Here is a 16,051-nt window from a genome sequence, read left to right on the forward strand (position 1 = left end):
CGTGCAAAGTTCCGTCTGAACTTTATATAAGACGGTGAGGCTCAGTCAGTCACTCAGTGTTGCCTGAGAGGGCAACACTGCAACAGCCGGCCGCCAGGCTGTCTTTCTTTTGCACAGCTAGTTGCCTCCAGGAGGCCACAAGAGGGAGACAAGGGACTGCAAAATGGAAAATAGGCATCCACCAACTTTACAGACAACTTCTCCTTGCTCCTACAACCTCCATCCTTGCACAGTTTGTTATTCTTCTAGGTAACATAGTAACAAATCCAAATTGCTGCTCTCTTTGTAGGCAAGCAAGGCTTTGTTGCAACTGCAATTCTTACTTCTTCTTGAAATGTAGGGACGACAGTACATTCCATCACATCCATCTAGTGTACACAGGTAGGTCCATTGTGGCGGGCAGGCGAGCGGGCGGGCTGCTTTATTGGCTGTTTGCTGTTCCCCTACTCCACTCCACTATTTGACTGTTGTGCTGCATCAATCAATCAATCAATCAATCAATCAATCAATCAATCAATCAATCAATCAATCAGTGGCTGGCTCAGGTGCAGCTCTTTAACTTACCTAAAAGGGAGGGCGGAGAGAAGACAAGGAAGGTGAATGAGGTGTTCCAATGTGAAATGCCGGAAACACAGAAACACAGACGACACACAACAAGAGGTGGCAATCTATTCATTAATTGCATTTAATCAATGAGCTCATTATCACTCATGCATTGTCCAACAGGTGTTGAAATAATGGGATTAAAAGGGGAGATCCCTTCAGAAAGACAGAAACAATAGCAAAGACAAAAAACACTTTTGGAATCTGCTTTTAGTCAACACATAAGGAAAGGGTGCACCGGTCCTGGAAATACTGCAATACCAGGTCAATGCGTGGAGTGGACAGAGCAAGCTCTATTTCCATCTCCCTGTTCTAAAAATCCATTTAATATATGGTCCCCAGATAGGGGACGTATCAGATATTAAACTGATAAGAACAGATACTACACTTGATCTTAGCCAAAAGGCCGAGAAGCGATAACCCGAACGGGCCGCGCGTTGCCCGAGCCTGCCCGATACTGCTGTTCAGCCCTTGCAGCGATTCAGCCTACTTCTAGGCAATTCCATGGGGCCCTGCAGGCTCACACACTCACAGCTACACGGGAGGTGAATAAAGGCCGGAGAGGAAGCCAGACAGGATTTGCTTCTTTTGCTTGCACCACAATGCAGTGCTGAAAGAGGAGGAATCTACATAAAAACGCCTTCCTGGCAACGCCCAAATGCCCTGCTGCCATGCAGATAAACACTGGCAGCGGCAGCAAGTGCATGCCCACAGCCACCCCTTGTTCCTTCACACCTTGTATCAGCTGTAATCCAGTCCAGTCCAGTGCTGCCTGCTGAGCAGCACTGACCAACACTGCCTGGGCCCAGGCTTTTATCTCTGAGGCCCCATTATGATGTCAGAAAGCTGGCTCTGGAATCCTGAGGGCTCCACTATGACACGTGCAAAGTTCCGTCTGAACTTTATATAAGACGGTGAGGCTCAGTCAGTCACTCAGTGTTGCCTGAGAGGGCAACACTGCAACAGCCGGCCGCCAGGCTGTCTTTTTTTTGCACAGCTAGTTGCCTCCAGGAGGCCACAAGAGGGAGACAAGGGACTGCAAAATGGAAAATAGGCATCCACCAACTTTACAGACAACTTCTCCTTGCTCCTACAACCTCCATCCTTGCACAGTTTGTTATTCTTCTAGGTAACATAGTAACAAATCCAAATTGCTGCTCTCTTTGTAGGCAAGCAAGGCTTTGTTGCAACTGCAATTCTTACTTCTTCTTGAAATGTAGGGACGACAGTACATTCCATCACATCCATCTAGTGTACACAGGTAGGTCCATTGTGGCGGGCAGGCGAGCGGGCGGGCTGCTTTATTGGCTGTTTGCTGTTCCCCTACTCCACTCCACTATTTGACTGTTGTGCTGCATCAATCAATCAATCAATCAATCAATCAATCAATCAGTGGCTGGCTCAGGTGCAGCTCTTTAACTTACCTAAAAGGGAGGGCGGAGAGAAGACAAGGAAGGTGAATGAGGTGTTCCAATGTGAAATGCCGGAAACACAGAAACACAGACGACACACAACAAGAGGTGGCAATCTATTCATTAATTGCATTTAATCAATGAGCTCATTATCACTCATGCATTGTCCAACAGGTGTTGAAATAATGGGATTAAAAGGGGAGATCCCTTCAGAAAGACAGAAACAATAGCAAAGACAAAAAACACTTTTGGAATCTGCTTTTAGTCAACACATAAGGAAAGGGTGCACCGGTCCTGGAAATACTGCAATACCAGGTCAATGCGTGGAGTGGACAGAGCAAGCTCTATTTCCATCTCCCTGTTCTAAAAATCCATTTAATATATGGTCCCCAGATAGGGGACGTATCAGATATTAAACTGATAAGAACAGATACTACACTTGATCTTAGCCAAAAGGCCGAGAAGCGATAACCCGAACGGGCCGCGCGTTGCCCGAGCCTGCCCGATACTGCTGTTCAGCCCTTGCAGCGATTCAGCCTACTTCTAGGCAATTCCATGGGGCCCTGCAGGCTCACACACTCACAGCTACACGGGAGGTGAATAAAGGCCGGAGAGGAAGCCAGACAGGATTTGCTTCTTTTGCTTGCACCACAATGCAGTGCTGAAAGAGGAGGAATCTACATAAAAACGCCTTCCTGGCAACGCCCAAATGCCCTGCTGCCATGCAGATAAACACTGGCAGCGGCAGCAAGTGCATGCCCACAGCCACCCCTTGTTCCTTCACACCTTGTATCAGCTGTAATCCAGTCCAGTCCAGTGCTGCCTGCTGAGCAGCACTGACCAACACTGCCTGGGCCCAGGCTTTTATCTCTGAGGCCCCATTATGATGTCAGAAAGCTGGCTCTGGAATCCTGAGGGCTCCACTATGACACGTGCAAAGTTCCGTCTGAACTTTATATAAGACGGTGAGGCTCAGTCAGTCACTCAGTGTTGCCTGAGAGGGCAACACTGCAACAGCCGGCCGCCAGGCTGTCTTTTTTTTGCACAGCTAGTTGCCTCCAGGAGGCCACAAGATGGAGACAAGGGACTGCAAAATGGAAAATAGGCATCCACCAACTTTACAGACAACTTCTCCTTGCTCCTACAACCTCCATCCTTGCACAGTTTGTTATTCTTCTAGGTAACATAGTAACAAATACAAATTGCTGCTCTCTTTGTAGGCAAGCAAGGCTTTGTTGCAACTGCAATTCTTACTTCTTCTTGAAATGTAGGGACGACAGTACATTCCATCACATCCATCTAGTGTACACAGGTAGGTCCATTGTGGCGGGCAGGCGAGCGGGCGGGCTGCTTTATTGGCTGTTTGCTGTTCCCCTACTCCACTCCACTATTTGACTGTTGTGCTGCATCAATCAATCAATCAATCAATCAATCAATCAATCAATCAATCAATCAATCAATCAGTGGCTGGCTCAGGTGCAGCTCTTTAACTTACCTAAAAGGGAGGGCGGAGAGAAGACAAGGAAGGTGAATGAGGTGTTCCAATGTGAAATGCCGGAAACACAGAAACACAGACGACACACAACAAGAGGTGGCAATCTATTCATTAATTGCATTTAATCAATGAGCTCATTATCACTCATGCATTGTCCAACAGGTGTTGAAATAATGGGATTAAAAGGGGAGATCCCTTCAGAAAGACAGAAACAATAGCAAAGACAAAAAACACTTTTGGAATCTGCTTTTAGTCAACACATAAGGAAAGGGTGCACCGGTCCTGGAAATACTGCAATACCAGGTCAATGCGTGGAGTGGACAGAGCAAGCTCTATTTCCATCTCCCTGTTCTAAAAATCCATTTAATATATGGTCCCCAGATAGGGGACGTATCAGATATTAAACTGATAAGAACAGATACTACACTTGATCTTAGCCAAAAGGCCGAGAAGCGATAACCCGAACGGGCCGCGCGTTGCCCGAGCCTGCCCGATACTGCTGTTCAGCCCTTGCAGCGATTCAGCCTACTTCTAGGCAATTCCATGGGGCCCTGCAGGCTCACACACTCACAGCTACACGGGAGGTGAATAAAGGCCGGAGAGGAAGCCAGACAGGATTTGCTTCTTTTGCTTGCACCACAATGCAGTGCTGAAAGAGGAGGAATCTACATAAAAACGCCTTCCTGGCAACGCCCAAATGCCCTGCTGCCATGCAGATAAACACTGGCAGCGGCAGCAAGTGCATGCCCACAGCCACCCCTTGTTCCTTCACACCTTGTATCAGCTGTAATCCAGTCCAGTCCAGTGCTGCCTGCTGAGCAGCACTGACCAACACTGCCTGGGCCCAGGCTTTTATCTCTGAGGCCCCATTATGATGTCAGAAAGCTGGCTCTGGAATCCTGAGGGCTCCACTATGACACGTGCAAAGTTCCGTCTGAACTTTATATAAGACGGTGAGGCTCAGTCAGTCACTCAGTGTTGCCTGAGAGGGCAACACTGCAACAGCCGGCCGCCAGGCTGTCTTTTTTTTGCACAGCTAGTTGCCTCCAGGAGGCCACAAGAGGGAGACAAGGGACTGCAAAATGGAAAATAGGCATCCACCAACTTTACAGACAACTTCTCCTTGCTCCTACAACCTCCATCCTTGCACAGTTTGTTATTCTTCTAGGTAACATAGTAACAAATCCAAATTGCTGCTCTCTTTGTAGGCAAGCAAGGCTTTGTTGCAACTGCAATTCTTACTTCTTCTTGAAATGTAGGGACGACAGTACATTCCATCACATCCATCTAGTGTACACAGGTAGGTCCATTGTGGCGGGCAGGCGAGCGGGCGGGCTGCTTTATTGGCTGTTTGCTGTTCCCCTACTCCACTCCACTATTTGACTGTTGTGCTGCATCAATCAATCAATCAATCAATCAATCAATCAATCAATCAATCAATCAATCAATCAGTGGCTGGCTCAGGTGCAGCTCTTTAACTTACCTAAAAGGGAGGGCGGAGAGAAGACAAGGAAGGTGAATGAGGTGTTCCAATGTGAAATGCCGGAAACACAGAAACACAGACGACACACAACAAGAGGTGGCAATCTATTCATTAATTGCATTTAATCAATGAGCTCATTATCACTCATGCATTGTCCAACAGGTGTTGAAATAATGGGATTAAAAGGGGAGATCCCTTCAGAAAGACAGAAACAATAGCAAAGACAAAAAACACTTTTGGAATCTGCTTTTAGTCAACACATAAGGAAAGGGTGCACCGGTCCTGGAAATACTGCAATACCAGGTCAATGCGTGGAGTGGACAGAGCAAGCTCTATTTCCATCTCCCTGTTCTAAAAATCCATTTAATATATGGTCCCCAGATAGGGGACGTATCAGATATTAAACTGATAAGAACAGATACTACACTTGATCTTAGCCAAAAGGCCGAGAAGCGATAACCCGAACGGGCCGCGCGTTGCCCGAGCCTGCCCGATACTGCTGTTCAGCCCTTGCAGCGATTCAGCCTACTTCTAGGCAATTCCATGGGGCCCTGCAGGCTCACACACTCACAGCTACACGGGAGGTGAATAAAGGCCGGAGAGGAAGCCAGACAGGATTTGCTTCTTTTGCTTGCACCACAATGCAGTGCTGAAAGAGGAGGAATCTACATAAAAACGCCTTCCTGGCAACGCCCAAATGCCCTGCTGCCATGCAGATAAACACTGGCAGCGGCAGCAAGTGCATGCCCACAGCCACCCCTTGTTCCTTCACACCTTGTATCAGCTGTAATCCAGTCCAGTCCAGTGCTGCCTGCTGAGCAGCACTGACCAACACTGCCTGGGCCCAGGCTTTTATCTCTGAGGCCCCATTATGATGTCAGAAAGCTGGCTCTGGAATCCTGAGGGCTCCACTATGACACGTGCAAAGTTCCGTCTGAACTTTATATAAGACGGTGAGGCTCAGTCAGTCACTCAGTGTTGCCTGAGAGGGCAACACTGCAACAGCCGGCCGCCAGGCTGTCTTTTTTTTGCACAGCTAGTTGCCTCCAGGAGGCCACAAGAGGGAGACAAGGGACTGCAAAATGGAAAATAGGCATCCACCAACTTTACAGACAACTTCTCCTTGCTCCTACAACCTCCATCCTTGCACAGTTTGTTATTCTTCTAGGTAACATAGTAACAAATCCAAATTGCTGCTCTCTTTGTAGGCAAGCAAGGCTTTGTTGCAACTGCAATTCTTACTTCTTCTTGAAATGTAGGGACGACAGTACATTCCATCACATCCATCTAGTGTACACAGGTAGGTCCATTGTGGCGGGCAGGCGAGCGGGCGGGCTGCTTTATTGGCTGTTTGCTGTTCCCCTACTCCACTCCACTATTTGACTGTTGTGCTGCATCAATCAATCAATCAATCAATCAATCAATCAATCAATCAATCAGTGGCTGGCTCAGGTGCAGCTCTTTAACTTACCTAAAAGGGAGGGCGGAGAGAAGACAAGGAAGGTGAATGAGGTGTTCCAATGTGAAATGCCGGAAACACAGAAACACAGACGACACACAACAAGAGGTGGCAATCTATTCATTAATTGCATTTAATCAATGAGCTCATTATCACTCATGCATTGTCCAACAGGTGTTGAAATAATGGGATTAAAAGGGGAGATCCCTTCAGAAAGACAGAAACAATAGCAAAGACAAAAAACACTTTTGGAATCTGCTTTTAGTCAACACATAAGGAAAGGGTGCACCGGTCCTGGAAATACTGCAATACCAGGTCAATGCGTGGAGTGGACAGAGCAAGCTCTATTTCCATCTCCCTGTTCTAAAAATCCATTTAATATATGGTCCCCAGATAGGGGACGTATCAGATATTAAACTGATAAGAACAGATACTACACTTGATCTTAGCCAAAAGGCCGAGAAGCGATAACCCGAACGGGCCGCGCGTTGCCCGAGCCTGCCCGATACTGCTGTTCAGCCCTTGCAGCGATTCAGCCTACTTCTAGGCAATTCCATGGGGCCCTGCAGGCTCACACACTCACAGCTACACGGGAGGTGAATAAAGGCCGGAGAGGAAGCCAGACAGGATTTGCTTCTTTTGCTTGCACCACAATGCAGTGCTGAAAGAGGAGGAATCTACATAAAAACGCCTTCCTGGCAACGCCCAAATGCCCTGCTGCCATGCAGATAAACACTGGCAGCGGCAGCAAGTGCATGCCCATAGCCACCCCTTGTTCCTTCACACCTTGTATCAGCTGTAATCCAGTCCAGTCCAGTGCTGCCTGCTGAGCAGCACTGACCAACACTGCCTGGGCCCAGGCTTTTATCTCTGAGGCCCCATTATGATGTCAGAAAGCTGGCTCTGGAATCCTGAGGGCTCCACTATGACACGTGCAAAGTTCCGTCTGAACTTTATATAAGACGGTGAGGCTCAGTCAGTCACTCAGTGTTGCCTGAGAGGGCAACACTGCAACAGCCGGCCGCCAGGCTGTCTTTTTTTTGCACAGCTAGTTGCCTCCAGGAGGCCACAAGAGGGAGACAAGGGACTGCAAAATGGAAAATAGGCATCCACCAACTTTACAGACAACTTCTCCTTGCTCCTACAACCTCCATCCTTGCACAGTTTGTTATTCTTCTAGGTAACATAGTAACAAATCCAAATTGCTGCTCTCTTTGTAGGCAAGCAAGGCTTTGTTGCAACTGCAATTCTTACTTCTTCTTGAAATGTAGGGACGACAGTACATTCCATCACATCCATCTAGTGTACACAGGTAGGTCCATTGTGGCGGGCAGGCGAGCGGGCGGGCTGCTTTATTGGCTGTTTGCTGTTCCCCTACTCCACTCCACTATTTGACTGTTGTGCTGCATCAATCAATCAATCAATCAATCAATCAATCAATCAATCAATCAATCAATCAATCAATCAGTGGCTGGCTCAGGTGCAGCTCTTTAACTTACCTAAAAGGGAGGGCGGAGAGAAGACAAGGAAGGTGAATGAGGTGTTCCAATGTGAAATGCCGGAAACACAGAAACACAGACGACACACAACAAGAGGTGGCAATCTATTCATTAATTGCATTTAATCAATGAGCTCATTATCACTCATGCATTGTCCAACAGGTGTTGAAATAATGGGATTAAAAGGGGAGATCCCTTCAGAAAGACAGAAACAATAGCAAAGACAAAAAACACTTTTGGAATCTGCTTTTAGTCAACACATAAGGAAAGGGTGCACCGGTCCTGGAAATACTGCAATACCAGGTCAATGCGTGGAGTGGACAGAGCAAGCTCTATTTCCATCTCCCTGTTCTAAAAATCCATTTAATATATGGTCCCCAGATAGGGGACGTATCAGATATTAAACTGATAAGAACAGATACTACACTTGATCTTAGCCAAAAGGCCGAGAAGCGATAACCCGAACGGGCCGCGCGTTGCCCGAGCCTGCCCGATACTGCTGTTCAGCCCTTGCAGCGATTCAGCCTACTTCTAGGCAATTCCATGGGGCCCTGCAGGCTCACACACTCACAGCTACACGGGAGGTGAATAAAGGCCGGAGAGGAAGCCAGACAGGATTTGCTTCTTTTGCTTGCACCACAATGCAGTGCTGAAAGAGGAGGAATCTACATAAAAACGCCTTCCTGGCAACGCCCAAATGCCCTGCTGCCATGCAGATAAACACTGGCAGCGGCAGCAAGTGCATGCCCACAGCCACCCCTTGTTCCTTCACACCTTGTATCAGCTGTAATCCAGTCCAGTCCAGTGCTGCCTGCTGAGCAGCACTGACCAACACTGCCTGGGCCCAGGCTTATATCTCTGAGGCCCCATTATGATGTCAGAAAGCTGGCTCTGGAATCCTGAGGGCTCCACTATGACACGTGCAAAGTTCCGTCTGAACTTTATATAAGACGGTGAGGCTCAGTCAGTCACTCAGTGTTGCCTGAGAGGGCAACACTGCAACAGCCGGCCGCCAGGCTGTCTTTTTTTTGCACAGCTAGTTGCCTCCAGGAGGCCACAAGAGGGAGACAAGGGACTGCAAAATGGAAAATAGGCATCCACCAACTTTACAGACAACTTCTCCTTGCTCCTACAACCTCCATCCTTGCACAGTTTGTTATTCTTCTAGGTAACATAGTAACAAATCCAAATTGCTGCTCTCTTTGTAGGCAAGCAAGGCTTTGTTGCAACTGCAATTCTTACTTCTTCTTGAAATGTAGGGACGACAGTACATTCCATCACATCCATCTAGTGTACACAGGTAGGTCCATTGTGGCGGGCAGGCGAGCGGGCGGGCTGCTTTATTGGCTGTTTGCTGTTCCCCTACTCCACTCCACTATTTGACTGTTGTGCTGCATCAATCAATCAATCAATCAATCAATCAATCAATCAATCAATCAATCAATCAATCAATCAATCAGTGGCTGGCTCAGGTGCAGCTCTTTAACTTACCTAAAAGGGAGGGCGGAGAGAAGACAAGGAAGGTGAATGAGGTGTTCCAATGTGAAATGCCGGAAACACAGAAACACAGACGACACACAACAAGAGGTGGCAATCTATTCATTAATTGCATTTAATCAATGAGCTCATTATCACTCATGCATTGTCCAACAGGTGTTGAAATAATGGGATTAAAAGGGGAGATCCCTTCAGAAAGACAGAAACAATAGCAAAGACAAAAAACACTTTTGGAATCTGCTTTTAGTCAACACATAAGGAAAGGGTGCACCGGTCCTGGAAATACTGCAATACCAGGTCAATGCGTGGAGTGGACAGAGCAAGCTCTATTTCCATCTCCCTGTTCTAAAAATCCATTTAATATATGGTCCCCAGATAGGGGACGTATCAGATATTAAACTGATAAGAACAGATACTACACTTGATCTTAGCCAAAAGGCCGAGAAGCGATAACCCGAACGGGCCGCGCGTTGCCCGAGCCTGCCCGATACTGCTGTTCAGCCCTTGCAGCGATTCAGCCTACTTCTAGGCAATTCCATGGGGCCCTGCAGGCTCACACACTCACAGCTACACGGGAGGTGAATAAAGGCCGGAGAGGAAGCCAGACAGGATTTGCTTCTTTTGCTTGCACCACAATGCAGTGCTGAAAGAGGAGGAATCTACATAAAAACGCCTTCCTGGCAACGCCCAAATGCCCTGCTGCCATGCAGATAAACACTGGCAGCGGCAGCAAGTGCATGCCCACAGCCACCCCTTGTTCCTTCACACCTTGTATCAGCTGTAATCCAGTCCAGTCCAGTGCTGCCTGCTGAGCAGCACTGACCAACACTGCCTGGGCCCAGGCTTTTATCTCTGAGGCCCCATTATGATGTCAGAAAGCTGGCTCTGGAATCCTGAGGGCTCCACTATGACACGTGCAAAGTTCCGTCTGAACTTTATATAAGACGGTGAGGCTCAGTCAGTCACTCAGTGTTGCCTGAGAGGGCAACACTGCAACAGCCGGCCGCCAGGCTGTCTTTTTTTTGCACAGCTAGTTGCCTCCAGGAGGCCACAAGAGGGAGACAAGGGACTGCAAAATGGAAAATAGGCATCCACCAACTTTACAGACAACTTCTCCTTGCTCCTACAACCTCCATCCTTGCACAGTTTGTTATTCTTCTAGGTAACATAGTAACAAATCCAAATTGCTGCTCTCTTTGTAGGCAAGCAAGGCTTTGTTGCAACTGCAATTCTTACTTCTTCTTGAAATGTAGGGACGACAGTACATTCCATCACATCCATCTAGTGTACACAGGTAGGTCCATTGTGGCGGGCAGGCGAGCGGGCGGGCTGCTTTATTGGCTGTTTGCTGTTCCCCTACTCCACTCCACTATTTGACTGTTGTGCTGCATCAATCAATCAATCAATCAATCAATCAATCAATCAATCAATCAATCAATCAATCAATCAATCAATCAGTGGCTGGCTCAGGTGCAGCTCTTTAACTTACCTAAAAGGGAGGGCGGAGAGAAGACAAGTAAGGTGAATGAGGTGTTCCAATGTGAAATGCCGGAAACACAGAAACACAGACGACACACAACAAGAGGTGGCAATCTATTCATTAATTGCACTTAATCAATGAGCTCATTATCACTCATGCATTGTCCAACAGGTGTTGAAATAATGGGATTAAAAGGGGAGATCCCTTCAGAAAGACAGAAACAATAGCAAAGACAAAAAACACTTTTGGAATCTGCTTTTAGTCAACACATAAGGAAAGGGTGCACCGGTCCTGGAAATACTGCAATACCAGGTCAATGCGTGGAGTGGACAGAGCAAGCTCTATTTCCATCTCCCTGTTCTAAAAATCCATTTAATATATGGTCCCCAGATAGGGGACGTATCAGATATTAAACTGATAAGAACAGATACTACACTTGATCTTAGCCAAAAGGCCGAGAAGCGATAACCCGAACGGGCCGCGCGTTGCCCGAGCCTGCCCGATACTGCTGTTCAGCCCTTGCAGCGATTCAGCCTACTTCTAGGCAATTCCATGGGGCCCTGCAGGCTCACACACTCACAGCTACACGGGAGGTGAATAAAGGCCGGAGAGGAAGCCAGACAGGATTTGCTTCTTTTGCTTGCACCACAATGCAGTGCTGAAAGAGGAGGAATCTACATAAAAACGCCTTCCTGGCAACGCCCAAATGCCCTGCTGCCATGCAGATAAACACTGGCAGCGGCAGCAAGTGCATGCCCACAGCCACCCCTTGTTCCTTCACACCTTGTATCAGCTGTAATCCAGTCCAGTCCAGTGCTGCCTGCTGAGCAGCACTGACCAACACTGCCTGGGCCCAGGCTTTTATCTCTGAGGCCCCATTATGATGTCAGAAAGCTGGCTCTGGAATCCTGAGGGCTCCACTATGACACGTGCAAAGTTCCGTCTGAACTTTATATAAGACGGTGAGGCTCAGTCAGTCACTCAGTGTTGCCTGAGAGGGCAACACTGCAACAGCCGGCCGCCAGGCTGTCTTTTTTTTGCACAGCTAGTTGCCTCCAGGAGGCCACAAGAGGGAGACAAGGGACTGCAAAATGGAAAATAGGCATCCACCAACTTTACAGACAACTTCTCCTTGCTCCTACAACCTCCATCCTTGCACAGTTTGTTATTCTTCTAGGTAACATAGTAACAAATCCAAATTGCTGCTCTCTTTGTAGGCAAGCAAGGCTTTGTTGCAACTGCAATTCTTACTTCTTCTTGAAATGTAGGGACGACAGTACATTCCATCACATCCATCTAGTGTACACAGGTAGGTCCATTGTGGCGGGCAGGCGAGCGGGCGGGCTGCTTTATTGGCTGTTTGCTGTTCCCCTACTCCACTCCACTATTTGACTGTTGTGCTGCAATCAATCAATCAATCAATCAATCAATCAATCAATCAATCAATCAATCAGTGGCTGGCTCAGGTGCAGCTCTTTAACTTACCTAAAAGGGAGGGCGGAGAGAAGACAAGGAAGGTGAATGAGGTGTTCCAATGTGAAATGCCGGAAACACAGAAACACAGACGACACACAACAAGAGGTGGCAATCTATTCATTAATTGCATTTAATCAATGAGCTCATTATCACTCATGCATTGTCCAACAGGTGTTGAAATAATAGGATTAAAAGGGGAGATCCCTTCAGAAAGACAGAAACAATAGCAAAGACAAAAAACACTTTTGGAATCTGCTTTTAGTCAACACATAAGGAAAGGGTGCACCGGTCCTGGAAATACTGCAATACCAGGTCAATGCGTGGAGTGGACAGAGCAAGCTCTATTTCCATCTCCCTGTTCTAAAAATCCATTTAATATATGGTCCCCAGATAGGGGACGTATCAGATATTAAACTGATAAGAACAGATACTACACTTGATCTTAGCCAAAAGGCCGAGAAGCGATAACCCGAACGGGCCGCGCGTTGCCCGAGCCTGCCCGATACTGCTGTTCAGCCCTTGCAGCGATTCAGCCTACTTCTAGGCAATTCCATGGGGCCCTGCAGGCTCACACACTCACAGCTACACGGGAGGTGAATAAAGGCCGGAGAGGAAGCCAGACAGGATTTGCTTCTTTTGCTTGCACCACAATGCAGTGCTGAAAGAGGAGGAATCTACATAAAAACGCCTTCCTGGCAACGCCCAAATGCCCTGCTGCCATGCAGATAAACACTGGCAGCGGCAGCAAGTGCATGCCCACAGCCACCCCTTGTTCCTTCACACCTTGTATCAGCTGTAATCCAGTCCAGTCCAGTGCTGCCTGCTGAGCAGCACTGACCAACACTGCCTGGGCCCAGGCTTTTATCTCTGAGGCCCCATTATGATGTCAGAAAGCTGGCTCTGGAATCCTGAGGGCTCCACTATGACACGTGCAAAGTTCCGTCTGAACTTTATATAAGACGGTGAGGCTCAGTCAGTCACTCAGTGTTGCCTGAGAGGGCAACACTGCAACAGCCGGCCGCCAGGCTGTCTTTTTTTTGCACAGCTAGTTGCCTCCAGGAGGCCACAAGAGGGAGACAAGGGACTGCAAAATGGAAAATAGGCATCCACCAACTTTACAGACAACTTCTCCTTGCTCCTACAACCTCCATCCTTGCACAGTTTGTTATTCTTCTAGGTAACATAGTAACAAATCCAAATTGCTGCTCTCTTTGTAGGCAAGCAAGGCTTTGTTGCAACTGCAATTCTTACTTCTTCTTGAAATGTAGGGACGACAGTACATTCCATCACATCCATCTAGTGTACACAGGTAGGTCCATTGTGGCGGGCAGGCGAGCGGGCGGGCTGCTTTATTGGCTGTTTGCTGTTCCCCTACTCCACTCCACTATTTGACTGTTGTGCTGCATCAATCAATCAATCAATCAATCAATCAATCAATCAATCAATCAATCAATCAATCAGTGGCTGGCTCAGGTGCAGCTCTTTAACTTACCTAAAAGGGAGGGCGGAGAGAAGACAAGGAAGGTGAATGAGGTGTTCCAATGTGAAATGCCGGAAACACAGAAACACAGACGACACACAACAAGAGGTGGCAATCTATTCATTAATTGCACTTAATCAATGAGCTCATTATCACTCATGCATTGTCCAACAGGTGTTGAAATAATGGGATTAAAAGGGGAGATCCCTTCAGAAAGACAGAAACAATAGCAAAGACAAAAAACACTTTTGGAATCTGCTTTTAGTCAACACATAAGGAAAGGGTGCACCGGTCCTGGAAATACTGCAATACCAGGTCAATGCGTGGAGTGGACAGAGCAAGCTCTATTTCCATCTCCCTGTTCTAAAAATCCATTTAATATATGGTCCCCAGATAGGGGACGTATCAGATATTAAACTGATAAGAACAGATACTACACTTGATCTTAGCCAAAAGGCCGAGAAGCGATAACCCGAACGGGCCGCGCGTTGCCCGAGCCTGCCCGATACTGCTGTTCAGCCCTTGCAGCGATTCAGCCTACTTCTAGGCAATTCCATGGGGCCCTGCAGGCTCACACACTCACAGCTACACGGGAGGTGAATAAAGGCCGGAGAGGAAGCCAGACAGGATTTGCTTCTTTTGCTTGCACCACAATGCAGTGCTGAAAGAGGAGGAATCTACATAAAAACGCCTTCCTGGCAACGCCCAAATGCCCTGCTGCCATGCAGATAAACACTGGCAGCGGCAGCAAGTGCATGCCCACAGCCACCCCTTGTTCCTTCACACCTTGTATCAGCTGTAATCCAGTCCAGTCCAGTGCTGCCTGCTGAGCAGCACTGACCAACACTGCCTGGGCCCAGGCTTTTATCTCTGAGGCCCCATTATGATGTCAGAAAGCTGGCTCTGGAATCCTGAGGGCTCCACTATGACACGTGCAAAGTTCCGTCTGAACTTTATATAAGACGGTGAGGCTCAGTCAGTCACTCAGTGTTGCCTGAGAGGGCAACACTGCAACAGCCGGCCGCCAGGCTGTCTTTTTTTTGCACAGCTAGTTGCCTCCAGGAGGCCACAAGAGGGAGACAAGGGACTGCAAAATGGAAAATAGGCATCCACCAACTTTACAGACAACTTCTCCTTGCTCCTACAACCTCCATCCTTGCACAGTTTGTTATTCTTCTAGGTAACATAGTAACAAATCCAAATTGCTGCTCTCTTTGTAGGCAAGCAAGGCTTTGTTGCAACTGCAATTCTTACTTCTTCTTGAAATGTAGGGACGACAGTACATTCCATCACATCCATCTAGTGTACACAGGTAGGTCCATTGTGGCGGGCAGGCGAGCGGGCGGGCTGCTTTATTGGCTGTTTGCTGTTCCCCTACTCCACTCCACTATTTGACTGTTGTGCTGCATCAATCAATCAATCAATCAATCAATCAATCAATCAATCAATCAATCAATCAATCAGTGGCTGGCTCAGGTGCAGCTCTTTAACTTACCTAAAAGGGAGGGCGGAGAGAAGACAAGGAAGGTGAATGAGGTGTTCCAATGTGAAATGCCGGAAACACAGAAACACAGACGACACACAACAAGAGGTGGCAATCTATTCATTAATTGCATTTAATCAATGAGCTCATTATCACTCATGCATTGTCCAACAGGTGTTGAAATAATGGGATTAAAAGGGGAGATCCCTTCAGAAAGACAGAAACAATAGCAAAGACAAAAAACACTTTTGGAATCTGCTTTTAGTCAACACATAAGGAAAGGGTGCACCGGTCCTGGAAATACTGCAATACCAGGTCAATGCGTGGAGTGGACAGAGCAAGCTCTATTTCCATCTCCCTGTTCTAAAAATCCATTTAATATATGGTCCCCAGATAGGGGACGTATCAGATATTAAACTGATAAGAACAGATACTACACTTAATCTTAGCCAAAAGGCCGAGAAGCGATAACCCGAACGGGCCGCGCGTTGCCCGAGCCTGCCCGATACTGCTGTTCAGCCCTTGCAGCGATTCAGCCTACTTCTAGGCAATTCCATGGGGCCCTGCAGGCTCACACACTCACAGCTAGAAGCCAGACAGGATTTGCTTCTTTTGCTTGCACCACAATGCAGTGCTGAAAGAGGAGGAATCTACATAAAAACGCCTTCCTGGCAACGCCCAAAT

General features: G+C 47.6%; 11 non-coding genes across 11 annotated transcripts; all 11 read right to left on the reverse strand.

Moving 5' to 3' along the window:
• Positions 1 to 830: 830 nt before the first annotated feature.
• LOC142722036 (U2 spliceosomal RNA) lies at positions 831 to 1,021 on the reverse strand. Its single transcript, XR_012874366.1, has one exon. It is a non-coding gene; the product is annotated as a U2 spliceosomal RNA (small nuclear RNA).
• Positions 1,022 to 2,293: 1,272 nt separating this feature from the next.
• Positions 2,294 to 2,484, reverse strand: LOC142722037 (U2 spliceosomal RNA). The gene has a single exon (XR_012874367.1). It is a non-coding gene; the product is annotated as a U2 spliceosomal RNA (small nuclear RNA).
• A 1,292-nt stretch (positions 2,485 to 3,776) lies between these two features.
• Positions 3,777 to 3,967, reverse strand: LOC142722039 (U2 spliceosomal RNA). Its single transcript, XR_012874368.1, has one exon. It is a non-coding gene; the product is annotated as a U2 spliceosomal RNA (small nuclear RNA).
• A 1,292-nt stretch (positions 3,968 to 5,259) lies between these two features.
• Positions 5,260 to 5,450, reverse strand: LOC142722040 (U2 spliceosomal RNA). The gene has a single exon (XR_012874369.1). It is a non-coding gene; the product is annotated as a U2 spliceosomal RNA (small nuclear RNA).
• Positions 5,451 to 6,730: 1,280 nt separating this feature from the next.
• LOC142722042 (U2 spliceosomal RNA) lies at positions 6,731 to 6,921 on the reverse strand. The gene has a single exon (XR_012874371.1). It is a non-coding gene; the product is annotated as a U2 spliceosomal RNA (small nuclear RNA).
• Positions 6,922 to 8,217: 1,296 nt separating this feature from the next.
• LOC142722043 (U2 spliceosomal RNA) lies at positions 8,218 to 8,408 on the reverse strand. The gene has a single exon (XR_012874373.1). It is a non-coding gene; the product is annotated as a U2 spliceosomal RNA (small nuclear RNA).
• A 1,300-nt stretch (positions 8,409 to 9,708) lies between these two features.
• LOC142722044 (U2 spliceosomal RNA) lies at positions 9,709 to 9,899 on the reverse strand. Its single transcript, XR_012874374.1, has one exon. It is a non-coding gene; the product is annotated as a U2 spliceosomal RNA (small nuclear RNA).
• A 1,304-nt stretch (positions 9,900 to 11,203) lies between these two features.
• On the reverse strand, positions 11,204 to 11,394 carry LOC142722045 (U2 spliceosomal RNA). Its single transcript, XR_012874375.1, has one exon. It is a non-coding gene; the product is annotated as a U2 spliceosomal RNA (small nuclear RNA).
• A 1,285-nt stretch (positions 11,395 to 12,679) lies between these two features.
• Positions 12,680 to 12,870, reverse strand: LOC142722046 (U2 spliceosomal RNA). The gene has a single exon (XR_012874376.1). It is a non-coding gene; the product is annotated as a U2 spliceosomal RNA (small nuclear RNA).
• A 1,292-nt stretch (positions 12,871 to 14,162) lies between these two features.
• On the reverse strand, positions 14,163 to 14,353 carry LOC142722048 (U2 spliceosomal RNA). The gene has a single exon (XR_012874378.1). It is a non-coding gene; the product is annotated as a U2 spliceosomal RNA (small nuclear RNA).
• A 1,292-nt stretch (positions 14,354 to 15,645) lies between these two features.
• Positions 15,646 to 15,836, reverse strand: LOC142722099 (U2 spliceosomal RNA). Its single transcript, XR_012874429.1, has one exon. It is a non-coding gene; the product is annotated as a U2 spliceosomal RNA (small nuclear RNA).
• Positions 15,837 to 16,051: the final 215 nt, after the last annotated feature.

This window comes from Rhinoderma darwinii, unplaced genomic scaffold (genome assembly GCF_050947455.1).
Source record: "Rhinoderma darwinii isolate aRhiDar2 unplaced genomic scaffold, aRhiDar2.hap1 Scaffold_530, whole genome shotgun sequence".
In the NCBI taxonomy this organism is placed as follows: domain Eukaryota; kingdom Metazoa; phylum Chordata; class Amphibia; order Anura; family Rhinodermatidae; genus Rhinoderma; species Rhinoderma darwinii.